Below are 14,990 nucleotides of genomic sequence, written 5' to 3'. Positions count from 1 at the left end.
CCTGCTGAGCGCGTCTGCTGACTTTGTGGAATTGCTCTTCTGCTGCTTGGCACACCTGCTGTTTGGTACTGCTTTATCGACTTGCTGAATGTCTGGCATTTTCCTCCTGCCTTTTCACCTGCTTCTTGATTATACTGTCCCCTTGCTGCTCTTTGAGTCTGCTTACTCACTGATACGTGCTCTTTTGCTCTCCTGTCCACTTGCTTTTATGCCTGGCATTTCTGTCGTATTGTCCTGCCCACCTGCCTAGATTTTATTTCTAAATATGCACCAGTCTGAAAAAATTAAAAAGAATTGTAAGGAATGGGGAAAAAATATTGTCTGGCGCCTTCATGATCTGATTCAGTTCAGCACACCAGCCAAAAACTGATCTCAGTACCAACATCCAGCTTTTTCATAGAACTGCTCAAAACCCTTTTCCTCCTTAAAAAAAAAAAAAAAAAAAAAAAAAAAAAAAACCAAAAAAAACCCCAAACAAACAAAAAAACCCACCCAAAACTGAATTCTATTTAGTCTTTGCTTCCATCACTTCCTTTGATAGCTGTGTTACTGTTCAGTAATACTGTATTCAGTATTAAACTTGGTAGTAATTAAGTACAAAACCACATCACTAATATTAGCTATGGTGATTCTCAGAATCCATGGAAGGTAGGTAATAACAGTGGAAAAAAACAATCTGTTGCTGAGGCTCAGAAAGATTAAGGTTTGAATGTAGAGCTATGTTCGTAAATACAGTGGATCAAAGGAGCTAAATTAAGAAATGTTATAGATCTCTTCATTTAAAACACAAGGTTGCAGCTAATCTAAAAAAGCCATTGGATCAGTACGGTATTACCAAACTTCAGTGTGTCCTAGCTGCTGCCGCCTCCTCTTTCTGTACTGGGAGAATGGTCAATTGCCAGTTTACAGAAACCTTTTGCCACTCTCACGGATTAAGAACAAGGAATTCACTACATCTGTGAGGTCTGTAGTAAGGGAATAAATTATTGTCACAGCTTAGAGTAAGAAGCAGGATTTCCTGCCTCTTTTCTTTTAATTCAACCCACTTGACCTGTCTTTTCCTAGCTCTGCCACAGTTTCTAGCTTATTATGAGTGCTTGTGGTTTTAATTATGCTTTTGAATAGAGTACCAACTAGGAACCAGAGAGAATACTCTGTCATAATTAACCCTGTCTTGATTTCATGATAAATTCTTCCGACACTTAAAATAGTTCTATGTAATATTCTTTTCACTTTAGCTTTTAATCTCTCCAGATGTAATATTACTACTTGTTGCTAACTTCAGAGATACCCTAAATATGCGAAATGGTGTCTAGCCGTACAGGCAGGGCAGCATCCCCTGAGTCAGTAGCCTCTTTCACCTGTGTGAGGTCAGCTGTGGGATCAGACAGGGACGCTGTGGGAGAGCACCTTGCTCCCATGCACCTGACACCAGCTTGCCCCTGTGGAGGATGGCTCCCAGTATGGCAGACAATGTCCCAAGAGCCAGTAGGAACCTTCTCCCAGTTCTCATGTTAACCTCTAGAAATCCAGTAAACTTGTATTCTGCTCCAAGGAACCAGGGGACACGAACATCTGCCTTTATTCCCTTGTGGTCTCCTAGGCTCTCCTGTCTTCTCTCTTCTCAGCCTTTCCAACCCTCCCTTGCTCCTCCAGGCATATTTTTTTCACAACTTTGCAAACTCTTAAAGACAGTAGGCTGCCAGTCTCTCACATCCCTCCAGCTTCACACTGTTGAGGGATCTGGTGACAAGAACAGATCTCAGTGGCAGTCCTCTTTCTCCAAGCTTTGACTCCCAGTGTTACTTTGCTGCTTCCCTATACTGTTGTTTGAGACGTGACATCATGTGCTGGAAGGGAGGAGGAATATTCACTCTAGCACTGCGGGGCTGCAGGATGCTGCTGGAACTCACTTCTTATCCCAAGAACCATAAGTCCTTTTTCCGTATCATTTTAGTTAGTTTTAATACGGCTTTTTAAATCAATATTACCTCAGAAAAATGGCTAGTTTTCAAATAATCTGCAGGTTATATAAACTCTAAACAAAAGGAGGAAAAGCATCAGAAACTGAAGGAAAATAAACACAACGTTTTTTCTTGAATGTATGGAATTCTCTTGGTTGAAAATTATACCTACCAGAGAACTGATGCAGTGCTGTCTCGGGCAGCTTCACTGAAAATATCCAGGCAATCAGTTTGCCATCTGCAGTGATCAAGTTATGGTACAAATATTTTAATCAGTTAAAAAAAAAAAATCTATTTTAAGTTGAAAGAATTCATTGTAGTTTCTGTTTTATAAACGAGTCAAAATTTGGTTAAAGAAACGATGAAAAATTTGCACACAAAGCCCTGGGAATAACATCATCTCTATCAAATTCCTGGAACAATGAAATACAATATTATTTTGTCTTTTTTTTTTTTTTAATGGATCTTTTTGGGTTTTAAAATTTTTGTTAAGGTATCCTTTATCCTGCGTACTTTTCAATGAAAAAATTAGCTTCTGGAACAGTCATGAAGAGTTACAAGTGTTTCCAGCTTAGAGAGTTTCCCTTTCCAGGATAACTAAATTTCCTGTTATCAGCCTAATTGTATCTCAGTTTTATGTCCTCTTGTTAGACTCTTTTCCTGCTTTATTATCTCTGATAAAAAAAAACCTTGTTACATTCCTGATACTCATTTCCTGAACTACTAATCATACAAATTATTTGTCAGGCGAGTGTTCATATATCCTCTTCTTATTTCACTGCAGTGTTTAAATTTCATTAAAATTTTTACATTTTCCTTTCTTTATTCTGTTTTCTAAAGGTATCCTTTCTGATGATAGTCAGCATTGTAGATTCTAAGGAGATAATCTCTTCAGCTGTTTCTGAAAAAAAAAAAAAAAAAGAATTCCTAATTAATACAGATCTTTTGCTCTCAGAAAGAGAGCATTTTGTTACCTTTGGGATTTCCAGAAAGTGTTCTTCTGCCTTGATCCTCTTAATCATTGCTTTTGGTTTCAGTTGAAGTTTTCCATTCTTTTAAGAATAAAGTGTCTGGCAGTGACTCATATCAACTTGGAATTCAGATTTTATTGTGTCTGTATGTTGCTTCTGGATCTAGTTTGAAAAAAATTACTTGTTTAATTTTAGACAAGAATGCCTCAGGTTGTAAGTGTTATGCTAAAGAACATATATGCCTTTTGGTTCATGCATTGCCAGCAGTGATGAAGGCTTTTTGCCATCACAACTCATGTAACAATTTGCTGAAGGTATATTGATACTGAGTAAGTTTCAGTGTCTCTCTACTGTTACCCCTTTCCTTAGTGGGGAAATAGCTTTTCTTGGAAAAATGAGGAGATACATACACAAAGCAGATGTAAGAAGCAAGACAATACTGTTTTTACATTAGTACTTCTGAGCATCACAATGTGTAACCCATGATTTTTTCGTTTATTCTGTTGAATTTATTTGGGAAGATTTAAGCACTCCATCCTTTGGGTTCTCTTTTCTTAAAATGTCCTTTAGATTACAGTCTAGGAAAAGGTGTTTGCATGGTTATAATGCAGTTTTAACTGATTCTTTGTTAAGATAATGTCCATAGCTTAAAGTTAGTGAATTTCCTTCATAAACTCAGTGAATATATCAGTTTAATTTATACATGGAGGAGGACCCAGTCATCCATCTTTCAGTGACTGTTGCAGAATTGTTCCCCCCTCAATATGTTTTTCTGTTGTTCTGCCCATCCAGGTTTTAGATTTTGAATTTACTGGAGCTTCTTTCACTTCATTTGGGAGTTTGATGAAGTCAGTTAAATGTCATGATTCAGAAATTTTATCTGAAACTGCACCTAAACTTTTGTTTGATTAGTCCTTTGCTGCTCTCATAGTATATCATAGCAACACTAAATAATCTTTTCCACCCTTGCTGTTTGCTTTCAGGAAATATTTCTACACATTAATTAAGCTTTTTCTTTTAATGTTTTTTCAGATAGACTGTAGATAGACTTTATGAAATAAGTTTCCGTTTGTGTAGTGTTGCAATCATGTACAACAGTTAAGTGGCAGATTTTGCAGCTTTCAACGCTGAATGAAACCTACACATTGCACTTTTTTTTTGCCTGAATTTTTGGGCTCCCTTTTCAAGAGTAGAAGATGATTGCGCCATTGCCACTTCTTTCTACGAGCTGACCAGTTCTTTCTTTCAAACCAAATAGTGCTTATGTATCCAGTAGTGTATGGAATTAACCCGTGAACAGCAAGGCCTAAAACTGTGGTCTCTTTCAAACTCTTCTACAATTCATGCAAGTTTTACTGATTTCTGCTGTTCAACATTGCTGGTTCCTGGGATGAGAAGAACAGAGAAAGGCACAAAGTTCTTAGATGTCCTGATCTCCTAGGGATTTTGTTTCCTGCAGTATCTTAATGAGAAACTGCTATTAACTCATCACTGCTCTTTGCAGGCAAGAGGAAGTCTGTAGTAGTAGAGTTTTCTTTTGACTTTTTAAAGCATAACAAAGATGGGTTTATTTGGAACTTGTGTTTTTTTCTCAGTTAATAGCTTGTCACATTGTTAAGATAGCTTAATATTTACCCCAGAAATATATTGTGTCTTTGTTTCTTTTCCTTGTTAGCTTTCTTAAAATGAGGGTTTTTTTATTTAACTTCTTTAATCAGACCCATAGTATTGGGCAGCTAACCTTAGTGCGTATGACTTCCATGCTATTCTGAATTACTCTCTTTCATTAGCCATATACATTATTTTGAATTCCACGGTCTGATTTTTTACTTAAGTAAAACTACTCAGATCTGTAGTTGCTGTTCTCTGCATCACTACATTGCTGTGGTAGTGAGCTGCTTAGCATTTATTGCAAGAGTCCAGTCCTGTGTACATTTTAAGTACATAGAGGAAGAACCAACTTGTTTGCTGTGCCTATCTAGGAATCTCTTCTGCCTTACCAGTTGTTAAAAAGCCACCACTCTTCTCAGCGATCCACTTCTACAGTGCGAGTATAAAGATCAATCTGCTGAAAACATTTGGACACAGAGTTAATTTTATTTTAATAAATGAAAAAGATTCTTCTGCACAACATATTCCACTGCTTCAAGCACAGCAGAAGTGTTTGTGAGGGGAGGTTCTTCTGTACCTATGCTGCTATATCTCTGTTAATGAAAAGGTGCAGACATTATAAGAACTTCAGGGTTTCAAAGTTAAGAGTTGGGCAGTTAGGAAGTAAACTGACAGAACTTATGCAATGCAAGGTTGCATTAATGTGAAAGCATTACCTTGTAACAGCTGAAGAGTGTCAGGAAATGATTGAACTGGTTTTACCCAGCATATGACAGATACTGTAATGTCTTCTAAAACTGAAAGAAACTGGTGTTTTGGACACAAAAATGTGTATAGAAAAGATCTTAAGAACATTGAAATAAAGGGAAAATATTTTATAGTGGATTTTGTTATATTGCTAACTGTTATTAAGTATTGTAAACCATTAATAAAATAGTAAAATCAAATTCCAGAGGAAAAGGTAAACTTGATATATTTAATATTCCTCATCTGGTGTAGATTAGGAATTCTGCTGTCTCCTATTTCAAGGCTCTGTGCTGCAGTAGTCTCAACAAAGTACTTTCCAGCTTCTCTTTGCAAAACCTTCTCATGGAAACAATTGGAGAAAAAAAATGTGATTTGTGCCAGGGGTTAAATAATCTTGAATAGGAAATTGTTTGACAGAATGCACAGTAGGACACTTTGGCTTTCAAAATCTGTTCAGTTGTTCAGTTCCAATGAGTGTGTCATTCACGTGTACCTAAATCGACAACTGCTCAGACTCTGAATACATAAATTGCATCACTGGATCACACTGAAGTATCCTTTCTATGAGTTTTTACGTTATGGCAGAAGTACTTTAAAGCTGTTGTTAGTAGACATGCTTTATCATTACTTGGGGAATAAAGATACTGTGTAAGGGAATCTTAAGAGAAAGTAAAGTACTTTTTGTAATTCTTAAATTGCTGTGGTATATTCATGAAAAATTAACCACTCAGTAGTCAGTCCTTTGTAGTGTATTTTAGGAAAGGCTTTTTTTAATCTTCAACATTAATGATTTGAGATTTGAAATTGTTTGGAGGTGCTACTTTACTTATGTCAGAAACTGACTGGAGTTTCAGAAGTACAAATATTTCATATGCAGTATTTGTTCTTGGCAGAAGGTAGCAAATGATAGGAATCAACAGACAACATTCTCAAAAGAAAAGACTTCCATACCTTAATCTCAGTAGCAAATGCTTTGGAGCTAAAGCAACAGAGAATTACTTATTTAGAGAAGTGAAATTATAAGTAAAAACTTTTTGTTCTTTTACTGCCAAGAGATTGGGCAAGTTCTTAAGAGAAAGCAGCGCCATTTCTACCTGGTGGCCTCATTCTTCGTGTGTACTGTTGAGGATCTCTGAAGAATAGGGTCTGTTCTCTTCCTGTGATAACCAATATCACATCTAAGCAAAAGTGACAGGCTTGTTTCTCTTATGTAGTTCTACACTTTGTTGCTTAATATACTCCCCCGCCATGTATAAAGAATCCAGTTTTGACACTAGTTTTGTATGAAACAAAGCTAACAGTACCCTGACTCCCCTTTGGTATAGATACATAGTCTAGAAGATAGTACATACAACCAGAAGCACTATGAAGGGTATTTTTTTTATGAGACAGTGCTCCCTAGTTATTATACCGCTAGTTAAAGCTCATTACATTGTCAGTTGCATTAACTGTAGAATTCTTACTGATACTCCTATTGCAATGTTGTAGATACACTTATTGATATTTCTCTCATTTCTGCTTACAGCAGATTCTGTGATTTGCAGAGAAAACAACATTTTTCACTTCTCAGGTTTTATTCCGCTTCAATTTTTAAAGGGTTTTACAAAAGTTGTGATGGATTGCAGAGATTTTTACATTTTCTATTAAATATAAAGCAGTTTGAAGTAACCGAGGGAAAACTTAAAAGAATAATAATTATTAATAGATAAAATTTTAACAGTCTTTTTGTAATAGCAAAATGCTGTCAGTACCTTTGCCAGCAAGTCTTCAGCTGTACTGCTTTTATTGAACAGCGAGGAGTTCATTCTTACATGTAGCGGAGTTGGAGCCGGAAGCACACACTTTATTTTCCACATGAAAAAGGGGGCTGAAAAAGGAAGTAGGCACCTGACCCTTCTTTGTAAGCAAGTGCAGTGGCTTGTTTCCAGCTGTTGCTTTAACAAGCTAATCCTCCTAACCCTTTGCAAATACTCTGCCTTTTGACGCTGGCTTAGCACACACCTTTGCAGCTGTAATATACTGCATCTGTAGTGTAATAGACTGTAGCTGTAATAGACTGCATACATCTTCATAGAGCCAAATGCATTCCTCACTGCAGAAAAGCATTTAGTAAGCATTTTCATTGTTTGGTTAACTGTTTCTGAAAATTACTGTTCTATTGGTTTTATGACAGTATATGGGGTGGGCAGTATTATAAAATTAAGATCAGTTTGTATGGCATAAATATTTTATACGCATGTACTATCTTAAGACTTTGTTTAACAATCACGGTTAAAAAAATATTATTAACACTTAATCTATATTAGAAGTGATACTTAGATGATGTACTTGGTTTGATTGCCAAGATGCACCAATTTCATTAGCATTTCTGTTACACAAGTTGGGGGGCAAATCACTGATCTATGAAGTTTATGTAAATCAAATGCAACTAGGTTTAGCTCAAAACTTAGACACAAACCTACCAAGGTGCAGGAACAAGTTACAAATTCCACAATGTTGCTTTCTTTAGTATATTTATTTACATTTTCAACTTCTTTATTGTGTATAAAAATGTGAAGCATCTTCCCAAAAATATTTTGTAAGCTGTAAGTAAAAATGAAATTGAGTGTTATGAAGTAAATCTTTTGATTAGTTTGATTTCAGTTGAAGAAAACAAGGTCTTGTAAGGAAAGTTACAATAAATACTAAAATCTAAATACTAATACACACTGAGGTAATTCTTTATTTGCAAAAATAACTACCGTTGGAGTAAAACTATTAAAAATTAAATAGATTCATGAGTTGGTCATGCATAAGTCATTGAGTATTGTCAGAGGTACCTCTACCAGCCAGTTGTTTTTATGGTGATATACGCAGTGGAATTGTACTGATGGAATCGTTTGCTGGTATCAGTTTATAAAGAAGAAGGACCTTGAATTAGCTCCTGGCCTCTGAGTCTCATGCCATAGGCATTAGGTTCCAATAAATCACAGAATCATTAAGGTTGGAAAAGACCTTCAAGATCATCAAGTCCAGCCATCAACCCAATACCACCATGCCCCCTAAACCATGTCCTGAAGCGCCACATCCACACGTTTTTTGAATATTTCCAGTGATGGTGACTCCACCACCTCCCTGGGCAGCCTGTTCCAATGCTTGACCACTCTCTCAGTAAAGAATTTTTTCCTAATACCCACTCTAAACCTTCCCTGGTGCAACTTGAGGTCATTTCCCCTCGTCCTATCACTAGCTACTTGGGAGAAGAGACCAACACCCACCTCACCACAACCCCCTTTCAGGTAGTTGTAGAGAGCGATAAGGTCTCCCCTCAGCCTCCTCTTCTCCAGACTAAACAACCCCAGTTCCCTCAGCCGCTCCTCATAAGACTTGTGCTCCAGACCCCTCACCAGCTTCGTTGCCCTTCTCTGGACACGCTCCAGCACCTCAACGTCCTTCTTGTAGTGAGGGGCCCAAAACTGAACATAGTATTCGAGGTGTGGCCTCACCAGAAAGATGCAGCCTCACCGGAGGTACAAATGGTACGATGGATCCCAGCGAAGAGAGTGAGGGAATTTGGAGGGGGCAGGTTGCAGGCAGAGGGAATCATGGGTATGGGGAAAACGAGAAAAAACAGAATTTGTATTCAATCTAATCTAACAGCAGTTAGTGCTGTGACATTTTTGTTCCTTACCAGATAAATTCTGTAGGGTCATTCTGTGACGTTTGGGATCTTGGTGGCAGCAGTCACTGTGAATATGGAAGCATTCTTGTGATGCAGAATTATTGTCAGTGGGAATGTGTTATTGGTGTGTGCAGATAACACCAGTTTGTAAAGTTCATTTTTAGTTGGCTACATTTATCAGGATTTCATCCACCTTTGGCAGTTTTTAGATTTTAGCTGGGAAAAGAAGAAGAAAAAGAACATGTAATCAGGTCAGTTACTGGAGGAATATGTATGATAAGAGAGAAAGTTGACAGACTAAGCCAACCTAGTATGTTTAGACATGGTTTGGTTTGGTTTATGTAAAATAATTCCACAGAAGCTTGGGAGAGCTCTCAGTATGTGTCTGTGTGTGTCTGACACGCATAGCAGCATTTAACATCAAGAAGACCCAACAAGGAACATCAAAATGGAGACTCTCCAGACTCAAGCTTACTTTCTCACTGTACAGTAACATTGACAGAAGCTTGGGTGGTCACTTTGTGAGGAACAAGCACACACATTAGGGACAGCACTGGCCTGATGTCTGGCCAGTCACCACCAGTCTGTCCTGTGAGCCCAGACATAGTGATTGTTGCTTACTTTAGCGTTACGTCAGTTATTCTCCACTATTCTGGGACTGTAAAATGATGGATTTTTACAGGCCCACATCATTAGCACTCATGGATAACTTACTGTTCAGGACATTATGACTGCCAGGCTATTACTTTTAAGGTACATGTGGCCAAGTTCATTGGGGTGGGTGTGAATCTGTCAAAAGCTCTGGCATCACAGTAAACACCTACTTCTGTGATCCACCCTGTCCAGAAGCGGCTATTCATTGCGCTCTGGATGCAGGCCATTCTTGACTTATATGGATCTGTGACAACTAATTTGACATCAAGAAGTCAGTGATAATCGTAATTGCATACATGTGAAAGGACAGCCATTGCATGGCGTATGTCTGGCTGCAGCTCCCTGATGATGTGTTAGGGCCATTATATTGTTAGGAAGTTACAAACTTTGATGACAAGTTGAGAGACTTTTACAAACCTGCTTGACTTTGGTTGCTTTGCGTCAATAGCATATGTGATCAGTTTTATCCATTTGTCAATTTTAACAGAGCAATTAGCCAAAGAAGTTTTATTTTGGAGAACATCAGAGAGTACAGTTCCTGTCAAGCCTTCGATCCATAAAAAAGACAATAAAAGACAATATCATCACATAGGTTACTGGGGGCAAGGAAAAAGAAAAATTCAAGGAAAGGCAGCATGATGGTGAGAATGAGTGATGCAAAACTGATCCTTATCCAAAAACTTTTCAGTGTATTGCAAGGAACCAACTGCTGCAACCTGTATTACTTATTGTACTAAGAGAAGACATACATAAGTGATTTTTAGGTGAGAAGTTCTAATCAGTCTAGCTCCATTTAAGCTCTTATTTTTTCCCCTGCAAAATAGGAGTAGGGAAGTAGAGAATAAGCTGAAATAGCTGATTTGTGAATAGAAATTACAGGCACACATGTGATTGCCGGCAGAGATATACTGAATAACCTTGAAAAAGGTATCTTATATCCAAGCTGAGAGATGCAATTTTAGTTCCTAAAGTGTAGACTTCTGACACAACTGGTTGACAGACATGACTGACATTTTTGTTGCATATTTGACTGATCTGTCTCTGTAGTTCTTTGTCCAGTCTTCTGAGGTTTGACTGTGGTCTGTGAGCTCTGTTGCAGAGGGTATATAGGCATTTGTTTGGTTAGGTCCTTCCAAGACTTCTGCTTTCAGTGAAAAGCTCAAATAGGTAATAAAGTGTTATCTATGCTAATTCCATGGTGTGTTAAACATAAATTATCGCAAATTTGTCTGTTAATTTGCATAAATAGCTTTATGATATGCTATGCAGAGGCATTCATTTGAACTTTTTCCACAGAAATAATGTTTTCCACAGAAGCTGTCTCAGTCATCTTAATTTAATAAAATTTATTATGACTTCTCAGTCTCATATTGGCACTTTAGTTGAAGAGATAAAACTGTATTACCATCCCAAAACTGCTGAAGACTGTATGAAATCTCAGCTCATTACTTACTATTAAGAGGTCAAACTTTTCTATGTTTAATACCTGAAAGACAAAGATAAGGAGTTTCTGAACAGTTCAGGAAGAGTGGTCCTAAGTCTTTTAATTAAATCAGTCTGCAATGGGTATATCCTCCAGAAGCTGCCTGGGAGGGCTTCCACAGGTTAGCAACTGAACTAACTTAATTTATATGGAGGCAAAGAAAGGCAGCGAAGCAGCAGAGAACTCTGTGAAACCAATTGGCAGCGAGCCATCTGTTAAGCAACCACAACTACGTCAAAGATCTCTAAAAATATATCAGTTGGTTTGGGAACATAATGCCCTAACTCCAATAAAAAGGCACTTTGGAAACAATCAGAAATGTGTTTTAAAATAAATTGTGTTTATTCATATAGCGATGAAATACAAGAAGTACTGCTCTCATAGACATTGTTTCGTTCTGTGAACTAATTATTTAATTGTTAGTCTCTATTTTTTCTCTCTGGAGCAGAAACTACTGGTTTATTTCAGTCCCATTGTCTCTCTCCCTGGTTCCTCCAGAGCCTGACACTTCTGTCATGTCCTGTTTTCTTTTATGCTTCTCCTGACTTTCTCCCTCATGTATTGTCCGTACAAGCCACCTTGTGCAGTCTTCTTGCCACCCCTCTCGCTTCATTCACTTGCCCTCACTCTACTCGCATCCCTGCCCTTATGACAATCCTGCTGCTTGGATTTCCTCTCTGCTATTCTGCCTTTCTACTTAGGCTTCCTTCTTCCCACATTCCCTTCTCCTTTCTAAACTACAAACCTCTCCTTTCTTTACAACCTCCACACTGTCCTTTCTGTACTTCTGTCTCTCTCCCAAACTCTTGCTTTTACCCTCAAATGCTTCCGCTGCTGTGGAACCCCTCTCTTCCACCTCCATCTTGTACTTATCTGTCGTCTTTGCACTACCACCTTATAGGGCAGAAACTGGGACACTTCCTTGCTGTCTTTTTAGTATTTTATATAAATTTACTCCAGTATTGTCCACATCCTTTTTGTATAGTCATCAGCCTCAGGTTTGAGAAATCAGTGTATCGCATCAGTCTCAATGAAGGCATCAGTGTGGCAGCTCCATATGAAATCTCAGCATCATTTTTTCCTGCTTCTGCCCACATAGTAGTGTCGTTATCGCTGTTGGAAGAGAGCGAGGGGCTTTCTCACAGGGCCTTGATTTGTGATTCATTTTGTGCCAACACTATGGCCGCCTGCAGCAGGCAAAAGCTGGCTGATGGTGAGACTACCAAGAAAAAATTGCCAATGAAACAAAGTTTAACAATCTTAATTCAGCCCTTCTAGAGTCTGGTAAAATGTGGAAGTGCTGAGTCACTAATTCTTTAATAGTTTGCATGCAGGTAGGTGTTGGTACCAGACAGTAAACCCCTGAGCTGAACAGAGATGAAAATCTCGTTTTGCCATCTCTCTCTCACCCTTCTTTCAAACGTGAAAGAAGTATTGGAAAACCTGGCCACCAGCACTTCAGTACATTGTTAGGTGAAACGAAGGGTTGTTACAGATAGACACAAAGTATCTGCAAATCACTGCAGCAGTGCTAATGTCATTCATATATGTAAAGCTAATTAAGAGTGTGCTTCCCAGTGTGACGGTGATTTCAGTTCCTGTACATTGCACAGTTTAGGTTGTGTTATTTGAGGACATCCCAAGAGTGGACTTTGCAGTGCCCAATTTCAATAGCAGATGTCACTGTAAAGTTGTTTACTTAGCAGCAGCCTTTTTTGGTTACTTCCAAACAGTCAGGCTGCAAATATGAAAACGGGAAGCATTCCCCTGTTTGTAGAAGTCTGCCTGCAGTAAAAAATATAAGCATATATATTTTGAAACAAGTATTTTTAGAAACTTCTATTGAGGGCTCTACTGCTGTTTGGGCTTTCTGCCCTTTCAGATTTTGTTGCTTAGTCTATACATTTTTAATAATCACATTGCCTGCTAGCAGTGACATTTTGTGAAGGTCATTTTTCTTGTGAAGTTGGAGAATGGACTTGAATTTCATTGAAGGACTCCCCAAGCTGCAGGATCGTTGTTCATTGCATCTTGTACTACCTTTGAAGCCTGTTTAGAATTTTAACTAATGATATCTTCAAAGTGTCACTGTGCTCAAGGGCAAAAAAGAAATCTCAAAATGCATTTTATATTTAAAACCAGTTTTGAATAGCTTTGAAGCACGGTATTAGCTGAAATAAAAGGCATAGATACAGACTTACTATGTATGCACACACAGAGAATTACATGTTTCACCAACTTTTTCATTGTCAGCAAACTGTCCCTTCAGCATTGCAGTGCCTTTTTCTTCTATACTATAAAAATCATCAGGTCTGTGGATAGTCTTTAAGAATTTTTAGTGTGATTGAGAATTTAATATCTCAGTAGGTATCTTTAGGCAGTCTCCCTCAGTGGAGCAGTTTTAGTTTTGTCTACATCATTCCTAGCCTGCTGCTTCTCATTTCGCCTGTGTAGAAATACAGACACTGGGTTGTATTTATATGCCTTTTCTGTTTCTGAGTAGAGGATGGCAGATACTAAAACCAACATGCTATGCTTGAAATAAAAGACTGTAGTGTCAGCTACTGAACTAAAACTGCTTCGTTTTGTATAAACCAAACCTGCTTCCCCACAACTGAGCACATACCAAGCTTGCTTATTAATAAAAGGTCTGAAGGCTTACTTGGTAGCTGTGTCTGATGTCTTCTGGTACTGACGTATGCCTTTGAAACATGCTAAATGTTAATGGCAATGTTGGAGAATATGGCCACTTGAATATCTGTACTGTTCAGGGAATTTTTTTTGTTTGTTTTGTTTATTGCTTCTTGGAGGTGTTTTAGCTATATAGCTAGTATAGGACTCCTGGATGCTTCTCATAGGGATGTTGTTGGGTTAATTATGTCATTTTCCTTCTCTATGACTTTGTTTTGCTATTTGCAAAGTAGGAGCTTACAAAAGTACAAGGATGTGATTTATAATTTAATCTTTCCCATGAAATAATTTGTCTGGTTTTCTTCCATTTTGTTCTTTTGCTATATCAAACTGCCAAGAAAATTTAGCTTATTCAGAGTGTCCGTATAATTTAAGATGTGCTTTTCTATTTCTATTTTGATAGCTGGACCATCAAAGCATTGTAGCTTGGCTGGATGTTTTACAATGGATTTCACAGTTTTATGAGCATTGCTAATATTTTAGTTATGCCAATTAACTTAGAACCTTGTTTCAGAACGTGAAACAAGGTGATCCACTGAACAACAACTACTGTGAAGGAAATGAAGAGAGAGGCAGTTCTGTAACCTGCCTTTGAGATGTTATGTCCTAACTAAAGTTAGAGGTTGGGTGACTGGACGGGTTGTGCGTTTGAGAAAATTTGTGTTAGGAATTAAGGACAGAAGGTTGTGCATGTCCCAGAAAAATAATTATCCATCTGATTCACTGTGTAGAAGAAGGACTAAAAAGACAAGAATTTCCAGACTCTGCTTCCAGGCTTCTCGATGCCCACTGCATATGGACTGCTTGTGAATAAAAGCCACCAGCCTGTTTGGAACCGCTGTTTTGCTGACATGATCAAAAGGGAAGGCCTCAGCTTCTGGCCATTATCATTACCATTTTACTGTTTTCCTGCCTGCCTGCTACATGGGCTTCCCTTTGCAATTTTTTTTTTTCCTGTCTTCTGCGCAGACTGATTCACCCTTCTCATGCCTGGGAAAATCTCAACGGGAAAAAGCACATGAGATTGATGGGGAAGAGAAGGCAGTTACATTTGGTCTTGTCTTTGCTTATTCCCAAACATTCTTTCCTTTCTGCTAGAGGGAGTTGTAGTTATCTATGTGGTGTTGGTTAACATTTCCTATAGATACATATATATACGGTCCTGACTTTTAATGTTTTCTATAGGAGTCTTTACAGTACAGCTAACA

The 14,990-nt window shown here is 38.0% G+C and overlaps 1 protein-coding gene across 1 annotated transcript in view; it reads left to right on the top strand.

Moving 5' to 3' along the window:
- Positions 1-14,990, top strand: part of GPHN (gephyrin) — a gene marked incomplete at its 3' end in the record, with an annotated part of 180,068 nt that overhangs the window by 77,330 nt on the left and 87,748 nt on the right. The window lies entirely within an intron of this gene.

This window comes from Phaethon lepturus, unplaced genomic scaffold (genome assembly GCF_000687285.1).
Source record: "Phaethon lepturus isolate BGI_N335 unplaced genomic scaffold, ASM68728v1 scaffold875, whole genome shotgun sequence".
Classification (NCBI taxonomy): domain Eukaryota; kingdom Metazoa; phylum Chordata; class Aves; order Phaethontiformes; family Phaethontidae; genus Phaethon; species Phaethon lepturus.
This window is presented reverse-complemented; position numbering and strand designations above follow the sequence as displayed.